Source organism: Thermobia domestica, chromosome 18 (assembly GCF_964235325.1).
Source record: "Thermobia domestica chromosome 18, izTheDome1.hap1.1, whole genome shotgun sequence".
Taxonomy (NCBI): Eukaryota; Metazoa; Arthropoda; class Insecta; order Zygentoma; family Lepismatidae; genus Thermobia; species Thermobia domestica.
This window is the reverse complement of record NC_137471.1, coordinates 42,718,077-42,742,615: the sequence shown is the minus strand read 5'-3', so window position 1 is coordinate 42,742,615 and position 24,539 is coordinate 42,718,077. Positions and strand designations below refer to the sequence as shown.

General features: G+C 35.1%; 1 long non-coding RNA gene across 1 annotated transcript in view; it reads left to right on the top strand.

The window, feature by feature from the left end:
* The window catches only part of LOC145676022 (uncharacterized), a 74,585-nt gene extending 73,364 nt beyond the window's left edge, over positions 1 to 1,221 (top strand). The window contains exon 3 of the long non-coding RNA XR_014129266.1: positions 1,180 to 1,221. This is a non-coding gene — a long non-coding RNA (uncharacterized LOC145676022). The remainder of the gene's footprint in view (positions 1 to 1,179) is intronic.
* Positions 1,222 to 24,539: the final 23,318 nt, after the last annotated feature.

Genomic DNA, 24,539 nt, shown 5'->3' with positions numbered 1-24,539 from the left:
ATCCTGGCTACACTTGGCCTGATATTACGCGTCATCTTGTCACATGCAATTCGAACTGTATTTTTGCGTAAAGCATTCATTGTAATTGGTACAAAACTAGTGTAGAGTGACATAAGAACGAATATTCACTAAACAAAACTATGCAGAAATCCTGGTTAGGTACACTGAGACACACACAGCTGAAATTGTATCAAACACAAAGTTCGTCAAGGCGAACGTATAACCAAGTTGCAGCAGAGCTCACACACGAGGTGCACTACACCGGGTCTCACAACGAACTGACATCATTGAGCCACCGCGGCATTGCTTAACATACATGCTTCCATAGTAACATTTCATATTAAATCAGTTTAAAATGTAATGAACATTTCAAGAATATTCATTTGTTCCTAAAGTGCTTGAAACAAAGTTTATGTACACACAAATAAGGTGTTATTACATTCCGATATCCTAAACTGCAAAGAAAGTATTTTATGTTATTTATTCCTTCATAATAATTTATATATGAGCATTGTAAAGCAAACACTATTCTTAGTCGAAAACTTACTGCAGAACAATTTCTCCCTTGAAGCAATATGAGTCATTCTTTTCTTTTTCGAGTCCCCCTTCCTTTTATGCAGCGAATGACAGAGCTCAGAATAAGGCTCACCTCTATTTCCTTCCCACTTCCCTGCCGCAATGAAGTACGGAAAGAAAATTTTCTGTCCCGAAAAAATATGTGATTACACGGTACGTAAGCAAGGTGTTTAAAGGATTGTTCTGTGACAGCGATGGACGCTAGAACTTTCTAAAGCAAAGGACGTGAGCAGAAAGTAAGATTAAAAATTGTGACTTACGCTATGGTGCCATATCTCTCACGAACACCAATAAGGGTTGCAAGTTCATATTAAAATAAGTAAAATTTTTGATCTTTCCTCATTCCTATACAACAATCAATGTTAATGATTGTTTGTGTGTTTCTTTTAAATATTTTTAATTGGGAATGCACATGCCTTTGTGACTACATTGCGGAGCCGACTCTGTAAGTGATTGTATATGAGAGCGCTATCCATGCTTTTTTTTAAGTCATACATGAATAGAAAAAATAAATATTTTTCTTGAAAACTGAATTATTTTTTACTTTTTAGTACGATATGTTTTATTTTGTTTATTTAGAAAAATGTTTTTAATTTCTTTCAGCTTTGCTTGACTCATACCATATACTTACAAGCAGCAGGAGCCATTATAGTTATTTTACAAAGATGGCTGCATGCAAAGAAAATCGAAGAAAATTCTTTCAAGTGGGAACCACCAATTAGTTGGGCAAATAAAACAGAAGCAGTGTGCACAGCTTTCGAGGATTTTTTGAGGAGGAAATGGAGTGAACGACTTTTCTCCATTCTCCATCTTCAAAGAGAGAACGTAAACTGGTGGAGAATGAAAGTGGTGAGTGTTGTAGGGTAAGAATAACTTTTATTGAGGACAGGACGGAGAACTTGTGATTGCTTTTCCCATTGCTCTTTATAACCTTTAAAGGGAAACATCCTTTTTACATACGCCAAGAGAAACATGGGTGAATTTTCACCCATGACTCACAAATGTTACATTATTACTGTATATTTTGAAGTTTTTGCTTGAGAATTTATGAAGTAGTTAAGAATATATTTTCACTTAATAGAATCAAGAAAAATGGTGAAAAATTAAATACAGAAATCTAAAAGATTTTTGTATAATACTTAATATTCTCAGATATTAAATTTTACAGCTGTATAAAAGTTAAAAATAATAGTTTGTAGAAAAATACTAATGCTTATCAACAGAGAACTTTATTGTTCACCAAGCTGGTGAGGAAACATCTACAAGTCTTGATTAAGGGGAGAATTTGTTTTGCAAATAACATCCCGATGTTCACAAATAACTTACTGCAAAAAGTCACGTGAAATGGAACATGGGTGAAAATTCACCCAACAATTGCGTATAAAGCATAAACAGAAAGCTTTAGAAACAGGTTTTGCACCATGATCGTAAAACTACTACCAAGGGAGAAACACAGCATGGAGAACAAAGATCAACGCAGTGTTACCAGTCTGCTGCAGCGAAAGAAATATCTTTCGTCTGGGTGAATTTTCATCCATGCTTCCTTTTAGGGGTTAAAGGCAAATTTTGTAGCGTTGTCACCACAATTTTTTAAACCTTTTGGCCGGAAGGTAACTCGAGAAAAAGTATGATAAAAGATTAAAAATTAAAAACAAGTAAGGGGCAAACATGTGAAAATATAATGTACATTATGTAAACTTATGTATTTGAAGTGAAATTGGTTGCAAAAGAGTATCCGCCTCAGCCCCTTTGATCCCCTAATCCTGTGCTACTCGACCACATCCACTTGAATTTGTGGATATAACTCTCTGTAATTATGTGTAATATTCGATGCAATTCTTAGAAGAAAATTTTAACTTAAAAAACTTATAGTATAATAATACTATTTATATTTTACTAAAGGACCATAAACTTTATATGTATGTAAAGTGAGGAGCCAAATTTCGTCCCCTAGTTACGTTTTCTTTCTTAGAGACTACATAAGACTACTACGTCAGCAGTGTCAAACTTTTATATTTTTTATGATAACTATTCCTTTATTTGTAAACCAAGATTAATTTTCTTTATCATTTGTTTCCACTTTTAACATGTAATTTCAAATATAATTGTTCAGCACAATCAAAAATATTCCGTCCTCCATAAAAATCAAAACGTAATGAAACGTAAGGTAAGTACACCAATATCTGACACTTTAAGGATGCATTTCTAAATCTAATGCTTTGGTTTGTAAATAAAACAACATAGAAAGATTATGCCTTTAGTAACTGAAAGGTTTAAGTTTAAGGAAAGGTTTTCAATTGATATAAGCCTTCAGATAAACATATATGAGTTACCGAAATTTATATGGAACATAACCCACTTGTACCAGTTGCTGACACACAGAAAATACCAATGATCCAATACCTGACATAGTAATGTGCCAAAAGCTGACAGTTTTACTTTAAAGAATGTATATATAATGAAATCATTTATTAGTAAGAATAACATCACGTATTCTTTTAAAATATAGGTTAAACAGAAGTAACAGATTTATAATAGGTAGAATTTTCTCTTTGTTTAGTACTTACTCAAATATATCCATTTAAAATTTCAAGACATTTCTTACCTTTTGTTAACGCGATAATTCTCAATTTTTTCTATCAGATATGCTCCCACCTTGGAATCAAATCATATTTAGGTGAATTGATTTTTTTCAATATATCTTCATATGCATACCATAGCTTGTCTTCAACTTTCGGCCAACACCAGCCATATCTAGTCTTTAGCGTAACTTTGAGGAAAGCTTCGTTTTGCTTAGTCTTCAAAACCCTTCGTGGAAAATATTCACTTTTTTACTAAACATTTACATAAACATTGACGTGAAGATTACCCTCGGACTCACTTTCACAAGTTGACAGCCTTCCCTGATACCAATCGCCACTGTCTCCGTCAAATTCAAGTTGAAGCTCAGTGAAAGAGTCGGATGATTCCTCGAAGAAAATGTCACATTTTCTCCTTCGTCGAACTTTTGGTTTCTTCTCTTCCTTGCCTTCTTCGCTAATTCTCTTTGTTCCCTCCTTTCTCCCTTATCTCCCTGGATACATTCCTTTTCCTTTCACTTATTTTCATTATATTTCTTCCACTCTGCCGATGTTGCGACTGACGCTATTTTCTCTCTCCTATTCTTTAAGGTACGAGAGATTGTATGGTGCGGCCAAAATAAAGTTCTTTTAAATGGTGAGGAATTAATAGTATCAGTACTTTCCTTTGCTCCCTGTTCGTGGGAATTAACGTCAGTTTCTGTAGTTTTCGAATTCCTTGGAATTGAAAACATAGCTTTACTACTATTTTGATGAGTAGAAATTTCAGTTACTTCTCCAACTTGTTCTTGCGTAGAAACATGAGTTCTTGTAATTTACGAAGTGTTTGAAATTGATATATTAGTAGTGTCATTCGTATTTTGTTGAGTAGATATTTCATCCGTAACTTGTTTGTTGTCTATTCTGGGTGAAGGATCATGTCTGTTACACTTCTCTGCATCCATAGAAGGAAAAGATTTTTATCTTCTATGTTGCCTAAAAACGTGTCATCACAATCGGAGATTTTTTTTTAACTTTCTCAGTACAAATTCTTTGTTCTAGGGAACACAAGAATTAATTTATTTGGCCATGATGAGTTTCATTGGAGAGATTTCCGGAAGATATCTCTCAAGTTGTCCCTCCTTTCCTGAACTTTTAATAGTCTACATTATCAGCGTTGAATGGGTAGAGACGACATGCTCTGAATCCATTTTGTATTGCAGTTGGAGTTATTTTCTTTCTTTCTTTCTTTTTTTTTTCAAAATAGGTGCAAAGTCTTCATTTCTTAGCTTTCCACCGTCATGTTTGATTCTCCACTGATGCACACCACATTTCCAAGCGCTCTTGAGTGAATGGAAAACTGAAACATCCATCGGCTGAAGAACATGAGTGGAATTCGGATACAAAGCTACAAGCACAATACCATTGTTACTACAAAAAGTGCTTAGAGGCTCAGTGAGATGCGATGCATGACCATCAAGGAAAACCAACACAAGAGTTTTGATATTTGACTTTCCAAGCCATGGTTGAAACACATTAGTCATATATTCATAAAATGTCTCTACTGTCATCCAACCTACTCAGATCTACCAATACCCCAATTCTTAGGCATTGAATTAGCTACAGAAGCTGGTATTCGTTTGCAACTCTATACAACCATCGGGGGAGCCAAAATACATGCACTAGTTGTAATCAGGATAGTAATACATTCTTTTTCATCATTGCTTGCATATGTGTATATAGTTGTTTTCTTCCTTACGAACTAACACCTATTTCCTTTCGGAAACAAAAAGGATGCAATCTCGTCTGCGTTAAGAATTCTGAATGGATCTTAAGTTACCTGTATAAAATACCGCACTCTCGGCTGTTCTAAGAAATTCACACACCTCGGCTCATCTAGTTTCCAACTACAGGAGAAAGTGCCAGTATCTATCTGTGTTCTAATCAATGAAAAGTTTAAAAGAAGCAGATCACGAATTTTTATTTTGTCTTAAATCTGTTTCAGAACAACCACAAAATATTTTTTTTCTGTAAAATGATGTTTACATCATTGTATTGCTCAAATCCATTGAAAATTTTTATGTCAGGTCTTGATACAAAACAGTATTTTGCTGCTCTAATAAGTGACATCCAATGTCAGTTTTTGGACCGAGACATCCAAATTTAGTGAATTGATAACAGAAGAGAAGTGTTACTTTCTCGTGTAAATTATGTATGAAATTCATAAATTAATGCCGTTATGCTGTTTACCAATGCCTGACATGCAGTGTCAGCTACTGGAATAACCCTACACAAAGGGACACCAATATCTGACACCCCGTTCCTGAAGGTTTAGAATTTGAAATTTAACAAAATTTTCCTCTCGCAATTCACTACACTGTTTCACCATCAGGGTACATATTCAACATGCTGCTGAACTAGAAAAAAATTATAAGTTAACATAACAGTAACAAGGTAAGTAGGCTTACCGTATTTCTTAAGAATTCTTCTCATTTTTGCATATTTCTTCAGAGCAGATAATTCAACTTCGTCATACTTGTATCAGTTGGCACCAGGGAGGGAAAAAAATCATGATTTTTTTAAAAAAAAATCATTTTTGTTGATTTTTTTTGGATTTAAATCGATTTTTTTGATTTAAATCAAATCTTTCTCCTCGTATAATACAAGTCGCGAACTGAAGAAAAAGCATTACGAACTAGTATTAAATGCCAATTATGCCATTTAAGTGAAAGTATTGGGATTGAATTTTGAATTAATCCCCAATCGTTAACCTATTTCAATCCCAAACAATGTTTCTTCAGCATTAAGGAAAAAATATAGCAACATTTATCAACATGAAACTTTTCTTTTCTCGAAAGTTACTGATATTTCGCAGGGGCATATTTTTAAAAAATCTGAACTAGCTAGTTGCACGAAATATATATAAAGTACACATATTTCGCCTAAAATTAAGTAATTAACTCTATGGCCTATGTAATCCGGAGCTTCAATGCCAGTTTACAAAAGCTCTCCATTGACTTCTATCCTTAGACAATTGGATCCAGTTTCTACTTTGTATTCCTATTTCTGCGAGATGCATCTTAATATTGTCCTCCCATCTGCGCCTAGGTCTTAATAATGATCTTTTTCGAATTGGTTTTCCAGTTAAGACTTTGAAAGCGTTCCTACTTCCTTCCATCCTGGCTACATGACCTGCCCACCTGAATCTCCTAGACTTGATGACCTTAACAATGTTGGGTAAACCATATAAATTATGTAGTTCCTCATTATGAAGTTTCCGCCATTCCCCATTCCCGTTCCTCTTGGGTCCGAATATTCGTCTCAGGATCTTGTTCTCAAATACTTCCAGTCTATGCTCTTCCCTCATAGGAAGCGACCATATTTCGCAACCATATAGAGCAACAGGCATGATTATCATTTTATATATTTTAAGCTTCAAATTTCTCGACAAAATTCGCGACGATAAAAGATTTTAAACTGATTAATAACAAGAATTCCCTGCTTTTAGTCGACATTTAAGTTCTTCGTGAATGGTTTAGGTCTGTTAATATTGATCCTAGGTATTTGAAAGTATCCACTTTATCAAAAGTATTATTCGATATTTTAACGCATCGAAAATTTGACGTATTATGATCTCGAGGAACTTCTGTGTATTTAGTACATAAATTTCGCTTATTTTTAATTTTTTTAGAGGAGAGGATCGTACCCCTCTACATGCGTTCCTATTATCTGCAAACACAAATAGACGTGGACACAAGAGAATTTTCGCCTTAAATGTCCATGGTGATTTCCCCGTTGGAATAGTTAACGATTTGAAATCCGTATGTTACGAAGAAAAGAAAGCACGATTCACCCGTTATCCATTCAAAACGGGATTTTCCCTAATCATACTTTGCATGATACTCGTTTTCATCCTGTGCTTACATACATTTGAGTCTCATTGTATTATGATTATTATCTTTCATAATTGAAATAACAGAACAGAAACGGGATTTTACTTATTTTCACTTTAAATTAATTTATTTCAGATTTTGATTTAAATCAATCCACCCTGGTTGGCACGCAAATTAACCACGATTAAGTAAAATGTTGCTAAATCACCAAGAAAAGTGCGTGCGTTGATAAATCTGTTAATGATCACAAATGACCTTATTATGTTCAATTTAAGACAAAAGTGTCAGCTTTTGGAGCAGTGTCAGCTACTGGTGCACTTACCTTAGTTGTTGCTTCTCAACTGACAATTTTATTCATATTAGTAACAGAAAATATTCAGAACGGTAAATACACATGGTTGACTACGGTGATGTAATTCCACTTTTATGAATAATAAAAGAAAATATAAACAAACAATAAAGGCAAAATAAAAAATGAAAAACATAAAAGATCTTGCTTATGATGATTTAACCATCTAAGAAGACATAAATAAGTGTAGTAGAGTTCTCGGTACTGGAACGTATTTTATGAAGCCATGTGAAAAATTGCAAGCAGCGGATATCGTATGTTTCCCCATATATATATATATATATATATATATATATATATATATATATATATATATATATATATATATATATATATATATATATATATATATATATACACAGATTGGACATTCTGTATCATTAACACTGTTACTCGAGTCGTCAAATGGAATACCATGGACTGTGCTCGCTTTGAGGTAGGATTTTCCCATATGAAATTATTCAAAGATATAGCGTCTGGAACACCCTTGCCCTCTGAGTAGCGTGGCCATAATTTTAAAAGCTAAAACCGGGATATACAGGGTGGCCCAAAAGTAGGTATACATCCCAGCATTGATCAAGCGTAACATTCTAGCTTATAGGTTTATTTTCTTCGACTGTTCCAAGCTTAAGATATAAGTAAAAGACATTAAGAACAAACAATAAACTAAGTCTACCTGATGGATAAAAAGAAGAAGTGATATAAAAAGCAATGAGTTGATAAGTACTGTACTTTATACCTGTATACCTACTTTTGGGCCATCCTAGATATAATAACAGGTTATATATCTTTGCACATGCACCAAGTTTGCCGTGCTTTGTGAAAAATTTACTTTATTACTTATGAAAGGTCTTTCGTGTCTTTGTCAATTGACGACAAGCACGTGACATATATACTGTATATATAGGTCTATCCTGTAGGCACTCAAGTATTTTGAGTTGAAAACTTTATTGATCAACAGATTTGTTTATTACATATTTATAATTTTTATAATTTACTTCAGCACAATAATTAATATAAACTTACCAACAGTAGCGGCTCTTGTGGGAATTCACATCAGAAAAGAATATTTTATCCCTGCAAGCTAATGGAAGTAAATTGAAAAGGGGCAATAATTTCTGTGTACAGCTCTCTGCCAGGGGTAAAAGTGAGGAAGAACGCGGGGGACGCCGTCTTCCCACCTCCAAAAATATGTAAGGTGTCCCCCCAGTTTCTAAAAAAATTACAATGGGCAATGATAGGTAAGGGGGACGGCGTGACGTCATGCGGCCATATACCGTCCCCCTACCTTTTCAGATCAACTTTTATCCCTGCTTCTAGCTATATATATTAGCAATGCAACTTTCCTTATACGTCACAATTGGTGCTTAATTGAAATTAATCATTCTGCTAAGTTAATTAGAAAGATTACATGTGTTGTATTGAAAAAAGAAAGGGGCCAAATTGTGTTGTTCTTTAAAAAGAAGTTCGAAACATTTTCCATACTGAAACCGGACAATTCAGACTATGGGCAGGTATAGTCATTACCTCTGAATTAATGTTTACGCAATGGGGAACATAAATATAATCTAGCCTATGCTACAACAAACATTTTGATGATATTGAAAAAGTAAGTTGTCAATTTTTGTAATGTACAATTTTACTTAGCTTAGTTTCTCAGCCTGTTTGCTTATTAGTAAAAAGCCCATTATACATCGTCATACTTTTCCATCAAACATTGTATCAAACTTTTGTTTGATGGTAATTTGGTCAAATAAGTTGGCTAAAACTTTCGCACCCATTATAAACGATCAAATATAAAGATGAATATCCTTGTTCATTTGTTTATATTTCTTGATTCAATTGTTAGGTTACTTAAACATATCTGTGTAGTTTCATGATAGCACCTGCTGGTTTTCCATAATGAATAAGGTTGTAGAAATGAATGGAATGACTATTCACAGTTACTTCTGTCTCATTTCCCTCCTTTATTGCTATTCCCAAATAAATCTTATTTTCACAGTTCCTTTCTTGTTCAGTAGATACGTATGAATCTATATTCTATTTATTGGTCCGATGCTTAAATTTCGTCTAATTCAGTTAATTTTCGAGTAACTTTTATAACTTTGGGGCACTGATTAAGAATGAATAGTCAGTCATAAAATGTTAGGCTATTGTTTAGTTTTAGGGGGGCAGGTTTCTAATCGACTTTTTTTTTTTTTTTGCGATATTCTATTCACATTCGGTTAGGTTAGGTTAATAACATTTAAATCTGAGAGCATTGCCGAGCGAGCCTTAGCGAGTGAAGGCGGGTTAGAGTCTCGCAGGGCACGTTGTTTTCTGTCTTCGTTCGTTACTAAACAGTTGCTAAATGTTAGGTTTTACAGTTAAAATGAGAGAGTACATATTAAAGAGGGTTCTGTACGATATGAATTCCGGAGGAATTTTTCAGTGTAGGAAACTACTAATTTATATTTAGAAATGCGAAAATATTACGCACTCTAACCTATGTGATTTTATGGAACATCAGGTGTTTTTCGCACTATCCTCATTTGCGCACTCACCTTCAGTCACTGATGCCTCTGCCTGTTGCGAACCCAACCCTATGCTAGCTTGTGGGTCCCATGCTGTGACCCTGTTCTGAATCGGTTAAATATCATCCTTGCTTTAAATGACCACCTATCATAAGTTGCTTTTCCTGCAATCTCTTTTTAAATGATATTCGTCCGATGCGTATTTATACCTTAATGGTTTTCACTACTGCGAAATTAAACTACCGCTAATTTTAGAGTTTTTCTGTAATATCCTCAAAACAAATAAAAAAAATATCCGAAAAGCAGAAACGTAGTGAACTAAACAATACGATTTTGCGTGTGATACCGTTATCACAACTCATCTATCTGCTTTCCATTTGCAACTGTAGATAGATTTAACAGTTTTTGCGGGTTCTGTAAATAGCGGCATACCAAAAGCAGATAGGTGAATTGTAGTAAAGGTATCACATGCAGAATTGTATTGTCTAGTTCACTACGTTTCTGCGTTTCGAATATTTTTATTAATTTTGAAGATATTACAGAAAAACTCTAAAATTAGCGGTAGTTTAATTTCGCTGTAGTGAAGACCCTTAAAGAAAGTCCTCGTAAAGTGAATATGCACTCATGAATGCAACTCCTATCCTGAGAAACAATTTTTATGACATTATGAATAAATTTTGTGAAGAAATAACTACATATAATAAGATAGCACATGATCGTTTCAGACAAATCATATGCAGGTAATTGTTAATGTGTACGCAATAATCTGAGCATGTGCCAAAGTAATAACATGCCAGAACGTCTTAAGAAATCATTTAAATCAAGAAAAGCGAAGAATTTTTTTTTTTTAAATCACGGAATATTCTCAATCTACGCCAATTTTGGGAAGTCACCTGTGGTACTTAGTCCCTAATATTCTTTAAATTTATAGTTATACAAAACAGATTACTACTCGTATGCATCAAAAGAATATCAACTTTCCGTGTCCACATTATACTCAATTTTAGTGCCACCGCATAGCGATTTTCGTTTGTTTTCCTTGATAGAATGTTGATAGAAATAGAACAAGTTCTAATTTAGAACAGTTGTATCAAATGTTGTAACCAACCCAAAAGTTGCATACAACTTGCTATCATACATGTTCAAATTCCACTTTGTTGAGATATTTGATACAATATATGATGGAATATTTGTTCGTCTATAACAGGCTTAACTGTTCAAATTTTTGCAATCACTTCTTAAACCACTTTTTTAATACAGTCCGTAATGTCAGTTACTATCTTTTCCTGTCTGTTCATACTCAGTAATCATTTCGCATTCAGGTTCACTAGTTTTCTCAAGAATATCGGTAGATGCTTTCCAATTTCTCGTACAGCCTAAATCACTATTTTACCTGAAGAATTAACAGTTTTCTAGTGCAATTCTAAATCGTGTCACTCAAGTTCTAAACTCAATGAAATCTAGTTCCATTTAGCTTTTTTTACGTTTCAGGTACATGTTGTCCACGAGATAAGAAATAAGGTTTTCTCCTCTCTCTCGTTTCGTAACTTTTATAGAAGTCTCGTGTCCTCTCGATTCCCGGAAAACTGGCTTTGTCTCGTTTTGTAGATTTATATACAAAATTAATCGCCTGATTTTTCTTGATTTCATTTAGAAGTAACAGAATCCTTCCAGGTCATGGGAAATCCATAAAAGCAGAGGCGGATCTAGAAAAGAAAAACTGGGGGGGGGGGGAGCAACCAGAAAACAGACTATGATAGGTATATCATGAGTTTACTATAAACTATCAAAGATATATAAATAATAACTTCAATTATTTTTGGTACTCAAAAACTGGGGGGGCTAGGCCCCCGGCCAAGGGCTAGATCCGCCACTGCATGACAGGTGTGACAGAACATTTAAATCATATTTATTATTCTAACATATTGTCTAACGACTTACGTACTTTTAAACGTTGATAAATTCTCTTCATTATGTTCGTACACAGACTTTATCAACTTATATTTTTGATATTCATGTAACACTAAAACAGAGTTTGAGATATAAAACTTGTGTGAACTCATGTTGTCCATAAGACTCGAGGAATGTCTTGTATCGTCTCGTTTCGAAAACAAGACGAGAATTGTCATGTTTCTCGTGTTATCCCGAATTTAAGACTGTACTTCTCGTTTCGTGAGCAACACTAATTCGAGATACTGAGCCGTTTGGACTCCGAACAAGTGAAGTATATTCAGGATGCAGCGGAGGCCTGCAATCTCGGAATTATCAAAAGTCATGGAGTGTTTATCAAACTAACTAAATAACTAACTCTATGGCCTATGGAACCCGGAGGTTCAATGCTGCGTTCACAAAAGCTCTCCACTGACTTCTATCCTTAGCTAACTGCAAATAGTTTCTACTTTGTATTCCAATCTCTGCGATATACATCTTAATATTGTCCTCCCATCTGCGCCTAGGTCTTCCTAATGGTCGTTTTCCGATTGGTCTTCCAGTCAAGACATTGAAAGCGTTTCTACTTTCTTCCATTGTAGCTACATGACCTGCCCACCTAAGCCTCCTAGACTTGATGACCCTAACAATGTATGTAAACCGTATAAATTATGTAGTTCTTCGTTATGAAGTTTCCGCCATTCCCCATTCCCGTTCCTCTTGGGTCCGAATATTCGTCTCAGGATCGTCTCGTGTTTATCAAAGGTCAATCAAATTCCCAAGCGAATGACAATTAGAGGTCTATGGTTTAGAACCCTACCACACTCAAGCTGTTTCAATCTGTAACAGCACAGATCTCTTCAGGGACAGTTGGAAGAGCCTTAGTGTGAAAGTTAGTTTATTGTTGTTGAGAAAAATCTGGGGACAAAAGTTTGTATCAGACGTAAATTATATGCTTCAAGAAACAACGAATTATGAGTTTTCAAATCATTGAAATATTGCTCTCTAACAACTTGTGATACGGAAAGAACATTTTCTATGTACAAAAGTGCATTGAGTGACGATAAAAATTACCAAGAAATGTTGAAAAAATGTGTACTTGTTTATTGCAACTCAATAGTTTAGTAACTACGCTCTGTATGAGTTTGGAGTCCAATCGTTTTTGTAAGATACTCGTACATAAAGCTACAGTTCTTTGTATTACTTTTTTCTGCATATACACCAATTCATTGTACTGTATACCGTATTGTGTATACCTACCTAATATTTTATAGTCCAACCCATAGTCACCTTAAATTTAAGAAAAGAACCAGAAGATGAGTGTTCAGGCACGTGCAAGTTGGAACAGGGGTGGATTAATCAGAGAGAACTTTGTGGCGTCTACGGCCTTACGAGACAGTTTGTAACATTTTCACAAGAATGTAATAGTCATATTCAATGGAGGAACTCGTTCATTGTACACTAACATCACGGAAACATTTTTTTATAACAGTAACGAAAATATTTATTTACTAAAGAAAAGAAGAAAAAATCTATTTATTTACCATTTTGATGGAGATCTTAAATTATTCTCAACTTTTAGAGGTACACTGTGTGTTCCAAACGGAGAATATTTTCAAGGTGGACATCAGTTATCTCGGAGGAGGGAAAATCAAATCAGTTTAACACATGGTTTCTCAACCCGTGGTACGTGTACAGCCACTTACGTAAGTATCTGGACCCCTGACTGTTATCATTCCATTACTTGGGATCCAGGTCATTTGCAGTTCTGAAAACGCCTTGACAGATTCAACGCAACTTACACGTAACTTTTCTCGGCACTCGCAGCAGTTGGTAGCACTGAGTCAAGTCTTTATGCAAGTAAAATTCTGAGCAGATAACGCACGAAACATTTCTTCATTCTGAGATCAATCTCTCTGGTTCTGAACATGTTGTCCAATGAACATCATACGTTAATCTCCATATTGCTGTGTATGTAATGTATTATTCCATTATATACTGTATATTCAAAGAAAAAACCACTGATTACACGTGAATCAGGAAATGCTTGAAAGTAGCTGAAAATATCAAATTTAGAACAACTGCTGGAAATAAGTTTGTAAATGATGCCTTCATTGACAGACCTTCCGCAATTCTCCTTATTCCAACATCTTTTTCTTTCTAGGGAAGAAAAGATCTTGCTTGTCACACTGAGTATACATTGAAATTGAAATTGAAACTCAAACACTTGAAAAAGGTTTCAGCTTGGCCGGAATTCGAACCCGGGTCTACCGAATAGAAGTTCAATGCGCAAACCACTCACCTACTGGGCCACTTAACATTCCGCCCAAACTAACTAACTAACTAACTAACTAACTCTATGGCCTATGGAACCCGGAGGTTCAGTGCCGCGTTCACAAAAGCTCTCCACTGACTTCTATCCTTAGCTAATTGGATCCAGTTTCTACTTTGTATTCCTATCTCTGCGAGATCCATCTTAATATTATCCTCCCATCTGCGCCTAGGTCTTCCTAATGGTCGTTTTCCTATGGGTCTACCAGTCAAGACTTTGAAAGCGTTTCTACTTTCTTCCATTCTAGCTACATGACCTGCCCACCTAAGCCTCCTAGACTTGACGACCCTAACAATGTTGGGTAAACCGTATAAACTATGTAGTTCCTCGTTATGAAGCTTCCGCCATTCCCCATTCTCGTTCCTCTTGGGTCCGAATATTCTTCTCAGGATCCTGTTCTCAAATACTTTCAGTCTATGTTCTTCCCTCAGAGTAAGCGACCATGTTCCTCAACCATATAGAACAACAGGCATGATTATCGTTTTATATATTTTAAGCTTCAAATTCCTCGACAGAATTCGCGACGACAAGAGATTTTGAACCGAATAGTAACACGAATTCCCTGCTTTTAGTCGACATTTAATTTCTTCGTGAATATGATTTTCGTCTGTTAATATTGATCCTAAATATTTGAAAGTATCCACTTTATCAAAAGTATTATTTAATATTTTAACGCCTCCACAATTTGCCGTATTACGGCCCAAACTAACACCTAGTTAAAATCGTTTCATGGAAAAATATAATCAAGACGTTCCTCAATGAGGAAAATATCACGAAACGTTCTTCAACTTGAAGCTACGTCATCGGATGCAGGGATGGTCCCGATTTACATTACCTTTCGTCTTTACCATAATTTCTAATTTCCAAAGAAGAAAAGATGACAGAAATTATTTTCACATTCTTTGAAATGTATCAACACGTGTAGAAATAGACAGTTGCATGTTTATGATACATAACTACCAGTTTATTTTCTTATATTCATATAAGGAATTTGTAGCAAATTGAGCCGGTGGCACTAGCCGAGTGATCTTGGGCATTCGGCTTCTGATCATGAGGTGCAATCCACTAGGAGTTCGAGTTCTTCTGAAGAGCAAGGTCGGAATTTTAACTGTCCTCAGTATTTCTGTGTTCATGTCCCTGTAGTGCTTGGAATACGTCGAAAGAACATGAGGTGTCAGTGGAGAACAATACTCCGGTTGGGGCGATTTGTTTAAGAAAAATTGTGAAAGCATGAAACTCCAATTGCAGCTACCTGAGTTCAAATCCCGTCGTGGCAATTATTATTTTTCTGAATGCGAAGATAATGTTTACGTAATTGGTATTGTGTTTATGTTATTCCTTTATTATTATTATTATTATTATTATTATTATTATTATTATTACTATTATTATTATTATTATTATTATTATTATTATTATTATTATTATTATTACCACAGAAGGAAAGAAAAACTAACATAGTCGAAGGTACTCATAGGAACAGAAAAGATATACAGTATCTCAGATGTTTCTTAGGTTTACACATGAACGCAATAATATTATTACGTTTATGGATTTACAGATAGAATTATCATTTTGTCACAACAAGAAATGGAATATAAATATTTGTTAGCTGATAACAGTAACGCATTTTATTTCGCCCTTCTTCTAGGAGAAAGGTGAGGTGATATCTTAAATAAGATCATTCCCGTGCCTAGCTTGTAAATTTGATCAGTATTTGCAATTTGTGCACAGCTAGGAACAATTCCTTAGAACTCAATTTGGCCCATACTACAGCAGTAAGGACGTGTTTAGCCCATATGTATTCATCAATTCTTATCCAAACACGTTACTTCCCAGATAGTTACGAATGAAGGCTGATACGAATGACGTAATTTCGTGTTGTTGGCATTCCACCTATGAAGGAAGTCGTCTCTACTCTTACAAGGGAAGAGAGGGAGATTATATATCGAAGAGGAAGATGGTTTATAAACCAATCGAAAGCACCAATGGCACCTATTACGAAACTGTAATAAAAATTTTCCGAATACATATACTGTGCGAGTTATATTAATATACAGGGTGTCTAGAAAATCAGTTGCAAGCCCCTGGAAATCGCATACAGTACGACAGATGCCAAAACAGGAAAACACGTTTTTGATCATTTTAAAAGTACAACGCATGAAAGCAAAAATTGTTGTCCCAGGGCCATCCGCAGGGTCCCAGGCGGAGTCCAACTCATTTGCAAATGGCGACGAGATCAAGTAGCGTATCGTTGGAAAGCTGTTGGGAAATGAACGAAGACGTAACAAGCCTCTACTCTCTAAAATTACCATGTGCAAAATGGTGGCCGGTCAAAATGTCAGCAAAGCCACTATTGTATAGTATATGGCCACCCTCATGAATCTGAAATGGTGCGACAGTTGTCAAAACAGGAAAACATGTGAGTCATCATTTCGAAAATAGTATAATTGAAAGTAAAAATATTTGTCCAGGGTCCTCCACAGGGTCCCAGACGGGCCCTACTCAAAATTTTCAAATTTCAAGGGGGTAAAATAGAATATTGTTTGAAAGCTGTTGTTAAATGAAACAACTGCATGTGTATGGAAGTAGTTATTCATTGTGCACTAAAATGAACTACGATTTAGCACTTTTCTTAAACACAAATGTCTAGGAATGTTTCAGACTTCATTCAAACCATTTCCAATGCTATCCGACACAATATTAGGTGAAAATGGAAAAACTTACAATTAAACATGCATGTGACTCGCACCGTAATGCATTCGGACCAATAATAATATTACAGTTTCTTAACGAGCATAGTTAGTGCTTTCGATTAGTGTATAAGCCATCTTCCACTTCAATATAATAATTTCCGTCCCTTTTCATTTTTTGTTCTTGTCGTTTCTTTTCTTTATCTTTCTTTCGTTCTTTCTTTCTTTACACATTAATGGGCCCCAAAGAGCAGAATCTCATAGTAGATGCATTTCCTTTCTTTAAGTTGCGTACACGAATTAAGTGAAAACAAACGAACACCCGACTACAGAAAAAATAACTAAAACGCAAGATGTTTGCACAGAGTTATCGTAGAACGCCCAGACTTCTTCCATCTACTTTCATTTAACAACAGTTTTCAAACAATATGCTACTTGACCCCTCTTGAAATTTGAAAGTTTTCAGTTGGGAGTCACGTCTGGTACCCTGTGGAGAACCCTGGGACAAATATTTTTACTTTCAAACATTCTATTTTCGAAATGATGACTGACGTGTTTTCATGTTTTGACATCTGTCGCACCATTTCAGGTTTATGAGAGTGGCCATAGACTTTACAATGACATTTTTGCTGACATTTTGACCGGCTACCAATTTGCACATGGCAATTTTAGAGAGTAAAGACTTGTTACGTCTTCGTTCATTTGCCAACAGCTTTCCAACGATACGCTGCTTGATCTCGTCGCCATTTGCAAATTTTGAGTCGGACCTCGCCTGGTATCTGCGGGTGGCCCTGGAACCCTGCGGGTGGACCTGGGACAACAATTTTTGCTTTCATACGTTCTACTTTTAAAATGATCAAACATTTATTCTTCTCTTTTGGCATCTGTCGTATCGCTTGCAATTTCTAGGGGTGGCAACGGATTTTCTAGACACCCTATATAATAATATAACTCGCACAGTATATGTATTCGGAAAATTTTTATTACAGTTTCGTAATAGGTGTCATTAGTGCTTTTGATTTGTGTATAAACCATCTTCCACTTCGATATATAATTTCCCTCTCTTCCCTTGTTAGCCCCAGAGAAATTGAATATTTTTCATGTTAGTATATATCAGAAGTATCAATATTGTAAATTATAATGGTCACAGCCGGAATCGAACCCACGTCCCCAACATGATGAAACTAAAGCTAAGCCACTACTCTACGACATCACTGTTCTGGGAGAAGGAAAAATTGGATGTGTAGTGAATTACACACTTTTACGATTACAGTGTAATAATGCTGAAACTTTCTGATTTCAGTCCTTGTAAAATAGTAAAGTATTATGCAGAAAGAATAATGTAGAGAAGTCAACTTTAAATTGACAACTCATATGTACGGATGTATGCTCTCGCCTTGTGCCCTGATTTTTCATGGCACGGCATTGGACAGATACTCATATTGATTGAAATCTGGTATTTCAGTGCATTGGATTATTTTTTAAATATAACTAATTTAACGAACTTTCCTCAGTACCTTGTTTCCTATTTTTACGAGTTTTGCTCACTTTTACAGTTTTTCCACTCTTTAAGAACAGGGACAAAATCACAGAAACATTAAGGAGAGTAAAAATCACAAACACTATTCGCGCGTTCTTCCCTTGCCTGACGTAAAACAATAAAATATGGTGAACATGCAATGTTTGGTCTTCCATCTATGTGTTGTCAAATCCAGAGTTGGAGTGGGTCAGTGGGTCAAATGGATCGAGATTTCTGAGTGGGTCAATGGGTCGTGGGTCAACTGCATGTGACCCACTGTGACGTGGCGGGAAACGGATAACTCCAACTTACCAGAACGGCGTATTATGCTCCTGAGTAGGGTCGAGCATCATTTAAAAATATGCTTCTGAATACTGGTCAATTTGTCTACGTTTTACTTTAAAATCCTCCATTTCCCTTTTTCACTTGTGTCTCTTTACTTACCTGAGATGAGTATCTCCAAGTGAAAAAAGAATTTGAGGCATTTTTGGATATTCATATTTGTAATTGTAATAATAGCAATAGAACGTATACTACTACTTAGGTTTCGAGACACACAGCCTCGAGGAGCTAACTACTGGGAGCAATACATTTTTGAATCACTGCAATATATAAATTATTATATAAAAATTGAATGTAATTATGTGTGCCTAATCATCACGGCCAAATTGCAGTCAAATAAAATGGCTTTTGTTGTATAGTTAGGCCTTAATCCAAACTATGATGTTATCATATTGCGTTCATTATAATAATATCCTAAGGGATAGTGGGGATCCGAATATTTGCGAAAAAAAAATTGAGTATCTCAGAAGCCGTTTAACTTATGAAGCTATGATGCAGATATGACATCAAGAGTCATGGCCTACATATAGCGGAAAGTAAATCGACTCTCGTAGCCGAAAGGGTCAGTCTGTGTGTGGTTGCTGAAGTATGTGGATGCCTCTGCGCGCTGTGTAATATGGCAGGCTTTTCTGTGACTTTCGTGCTGTAAACATATCAGATTATCTTCTTCCATAGGTCTAGGTCTTATATAGCCTCGCTGCTGAAAGGAACGTTAAACTCAAAATCAACTTAACTCAACAAAAATACAGTGCTTCGCATCATACATCCAGACATGCTTACCATGCGCTTTATAATAATGGCAGACAGAAAATTTATTTGCATAAACTATTGTTTTGCAACAGTAGGAGAGAAATACAGTTATGGATAAAAAAGTGAGGCAAAATACAGTTAAATTTTCATTTGATAGACAATGAGTGTTCGAACAAAACCTTTTGAAGTTCATGTTTCGTTAGCAGATGTTGTCAAGTTATATATTGCTCAAGTTGAGGGCTTACAATTAAATAGTTATGAGTATTGTACATATAAGTCAAATTTATATCCCAAACTGCTATGGACAATATTTTACGAACCTTGCCGAATAAGTTACCTTTCAAGCATGAGGACGGCACTGTAAGTGACGTGTTCATAACGAGGATGTAACAAAAGTTAAAATAGTCAATTTGCGTATGGAAGTCGAAAATCATTCAATCAGTACTGAATTATGTAAGTACGGAAACATTAAGAAATGTGGAAGAACAGTGGCCAGCAAAATTTCTATTTCCCGTAAATAATGGGAATAGACTAGGGAAATCAAAAAGCATATCCCCTCCCGACTTATAGTCAATGGTCATCGTGCAACAGTATCTTAGTATACCCATCCTCCAACATGTTTTTTTGTGTGGTTCAGACGAATATATTGTGCATAGTTGTTTATTGAACAAAAACCTTCAAAAAGGGAAACGTCCGACAATACGATATTACAATATTTATTACCAGAGTAAACTATACAAACTAGTAAAAGCGATATTGCAACGGTAATAAAAGATACGACTGGTGCATCCAGCTCTGTACCTGCATCCATTAGTGTTGATGAAAAAGGTAGACTTACCTTAGCACAGTCACATACAACAAATCAAGATATTTAGTTTTTAAAACTGCTGATTCAGTTTTTAAAACTGAATTTCCGACTTTGCTGACTACCGATTAAGGAAACAAGCATTAAGGGTTAAGGAAACAAGTATTAACCCTTCAAGAACAAACACATGAACAGAGTACAAGCACAAGCACCAAATACGTATATACTACCGTTCGTTCTAATACTGAGGTCTCCAATAATAGAGATGCTTTTATTGAGAAAGTTTCACAGGAACAACCCGGTTCAACTGACGCAAAGCCAGCAAATGTGAACGAGGAGAATCTTAGCGCGGGAAATATTAACGAAACCGATGTTGTTTCCAAACTACGGGATGGGGAAGAAAACGGTACATCATTATGTTCAACTAAGAAAAAGAAAAGGAAGCTCAGCCAAAAACTAAGTTAGACTGGCAATCAACAAGATCTATTACATAGCAAAACAGAAAAAGTACATGATGATTCTAATATGAATGAGCCTTCAACATATTTTTTCATGCTTCTGTATATTTTACTGTGGTTGAACTGTATCTATAATGTTCTACTTCAGTCCATTCACATGCGCACAAAGAACATGGAAAGAGCATACTTTTCTGGATCTACTAGGTCAAATTAAATATGTACGCATGTATGCACCTAAATATATATGCAGGTATATTTACAAACTAAGAACTAATGAATATTGTAGTTCCCAATGCCAGGCGTATAGGTATATTAAATATCAATGCTTTTACAAGTCCTGTAAGAAAATGAGCATTGGCAGATTTGATCAAAATCAATGATTTCGATATTCTGAGTTTACAGGAAGTTGTGTTTTTGGAATTCCATTTTTTTTTTACAAAATCAGAATGCATATGTGAATATCGAGTTAGATGGGAGAGGCAGTGCTTTTGTAATTAAAAAGGAATATCGGTGGACCAAGTGTATCGAATTATTTCAGGGAGAGGTATCAGTGTGGTGTGTGATATTGTACTGTATATTAATGTATATATTCCTTATGGAACGATGAGAAGGATTGAACGTGAAATCTTTTTAAATGAAGACCTTATACCCCTAATACCATCAACAACGACCAATATTGTGTTATGTGGCGATTTTAACTGTCTTGAGAAAAGAAGATACAACAGGACAGTTTAATAAATGTCATGCATTGGACAATATAGTGTGACAACTAAAGCTACAAGATGTTTGGATTAATGTCATTTTCTGCAGTTTTTCTAGTGATTTCATGTTTCGGTTTACAACTCTGCATATTTATTTACAAGCAAGAGTATACGTTCTCCGTGTACCTTAGTATCTCATCTAAGCATTCGTTTTACTTTGCAGTACGTCTAATACGTGCGTCCTGAGCAACTGTAGTATTCGCAAACGCTTGCAAATTTTAAAAAAAAATGGCGCTCCACCGACAACAAAAATGACCGCTATTCAGGAACACTTGTACATACAACAACGTGAATGATGTTATTGACCTTCTCATACACTAGGCTCGTCGCACTCAAAGTTTTATTCAAGAACACTTGTACATACAACAACGTGAATGATGTTATTGACCTTCTCATACACTAGGCTCGTCGCACTCAAAGTTTTATAATTTTCCGAGATGGTCGAGCAATCACCTCTGGACCACTTCGCATGAATTGATCCAGAACTGTTTTGTTAGTCACCTACTTTACAATTTTACCTGCATAAACACTTGGATCAGGGCTACCAACTGCTGTCAGTGCCGAGGAAAGTTACGTGTTGCTGATGTTGGATTGCATTTGTCTAGAGCCTGTCTATTCCATCTGTGCCGTCGGAAACTATGTGAACTATACTTCGGCTCCACCCCCCGTCGCCCTCTGACGGAGGAAACCCTGCTTTTGCTTACGGAAGAGAAGTGAATGACCTCCGCTGTGTTGCCAATTTGCCACTCAATCGTTTGATCTTAATGAGTAAAGATCGTAGGCTACTTAGAATGGCTAACAAGATAGAGGACAACGAAGTCCGTGAAATAATCCATTCTGGCAACGCTTCCTCATCTAACAATTGAAAGATCTCGGCCGCAACAACTTGTCCCTCCTCTTTCGAGGGAAGTAGGGAAAATCACATATCGACAGCAGCTCCAGAAGGGGCATAGTTATGATGGAAAAACTCTAGGCGTTCTCACAACTGCAAATGTCCTGGACCCCAAGTAATGGAATTATAACAGTCAGGGGTCCAGATACTTGAGTAAGTGACTGTACATGGCTCGTACACACTATAGTGTATTTTTAAAAAATGGAGCAGCATATTCCTTTAAAAAAGCATTGCATCATTCTGTAAATCACTCACGTTGAACATGCACACCTACATTACAGATATAATAAACTTGCTCACTAAAAAGCAGAATACAATTATTGGATATTTACCTTTTTACGGCATGTTTCAGTGCTTATTTCTGCGAGTTTTATAACATACTTACATGCACACTTCGACGTTTTTAGTGCATATTAATCCGAAGTTTATTAATGAGATATATCCTAAAATTATTATTAAATCTTAAATTTCGATTTCTGTTTAACTAAAATACCCGTACTGTCCAAATATAAGACATATTATATCAGTAGGACGATCACTTTGAAATGAACAAGGTATAAAATAACATGCTGTACTTTAAATTATCATGTATACTTCTCGAGAAAATACAAAACGAATTTTTGTTCCGCTAAATAGTATGTAGCACGTTGTCAATAATAAATGAAAGTTTATATTTTCCTTGAAAGAAATATATATTTCTTTAATTTTATGTACTATATTCTATACATATGTAGCAAAATACACTGTTAACTAGCAATTTTTATTTGCCTCTTCTAATAGTGATACACGCACATTCTTTATGCAGATACTACTTGCAAATAGTCTCTCTTAGCAGAATTATGATTTATATCAAAAAGACAAATGAACTTATAATCTAGTGAAGTAAAAATATTCTTACGTACTATAAATCATCTGTTAGGGTGACTTGACTTAAAACTAATTTTATCTGCAGGAAAAAAACATTTTGTATCAAATTAAACGTAAATATATATATATATATATATATATATATATATATATATATATATATATATATATATATATATATATATATTAGGGATGGCCAATTCCGGAATTTTTACTTTCCGGAATCCGGAAAGTAAAATCGGAAAATTCCAAAATTCAGAAAAATTCCGGATTTCGGAAAAAATCCGGAATTCGGAAAATTCCGGAATTCAGAAAAATTCCGGATTTCGGAAAAAATCCGGAATTCGGAAAAATTCCGGATTTCGGAAAAATTCCGGAATTCGGAAAATATCCGAAATTCGAAAAAATTCCGGAATTCGGAAAAAATATTTTTTCTTTTTGTAATCCTACGAATGTATGATGCAAGTTAAGCTCAAACTTACATCCTAAAGTATACACTACTCAATCTTCCCATGGTTAATGAGATGTAGTCCAAGAGTACGATGTACTCCTAATATTTAATTTTTGTTTTACTGTGATATTGTCCAGAGGTAATATATATATATATCACACTGAGATAAACAACTTGACAGAATGAAGATATACGTAGTTTTCCAGAAAATCGTGAGAAACTAATTTTTATGAAGTTAAAATATGCGTCGCTTGTTGCCAGTGTGATGCAATTGATAACTTTTATGCTGGAATAGTCTTATTATTATTATTATTATTATTATTATTATTATTATTATTATTATTATTATTATTATTATTATTATTATTATTATTATTATTATTATTATTATTATTAATCGTTTATGTAGTGTAAAAGAAAAATATGAACCGTTAAATAGTAGATTTTATCTGTTGTTTTTTGATATCTTCTAACAGCAATAACAAACTGCTTGTAAATACGCAATGATTATCAAGGACAATGGCATATTAATGTAAGAACTACTCTGCACACTAGCAATAAACAATAAACAATAACAGATAAACAATAGTTGAAAAAAAAAGTACTGTAACTAACTTGGGCATGTCAGAATGTTCGCGAGAATATAGGGACGCATTGAGACTCTAACAAAGGGCGTTGTGTTATTATTACTCAAAGGGCCGTACGATGGAGGCATTAACGCTAATGTTAATGGCAATAATGAGCACTTACTTGCTCTAACGGTTAACCTCATTTTTGAGCTGATTCTTAGAAGTGGGCGTGTTGGCATTCAGTTAGAAGACTTATATCCATTATTTAAAAAGCACACGTTA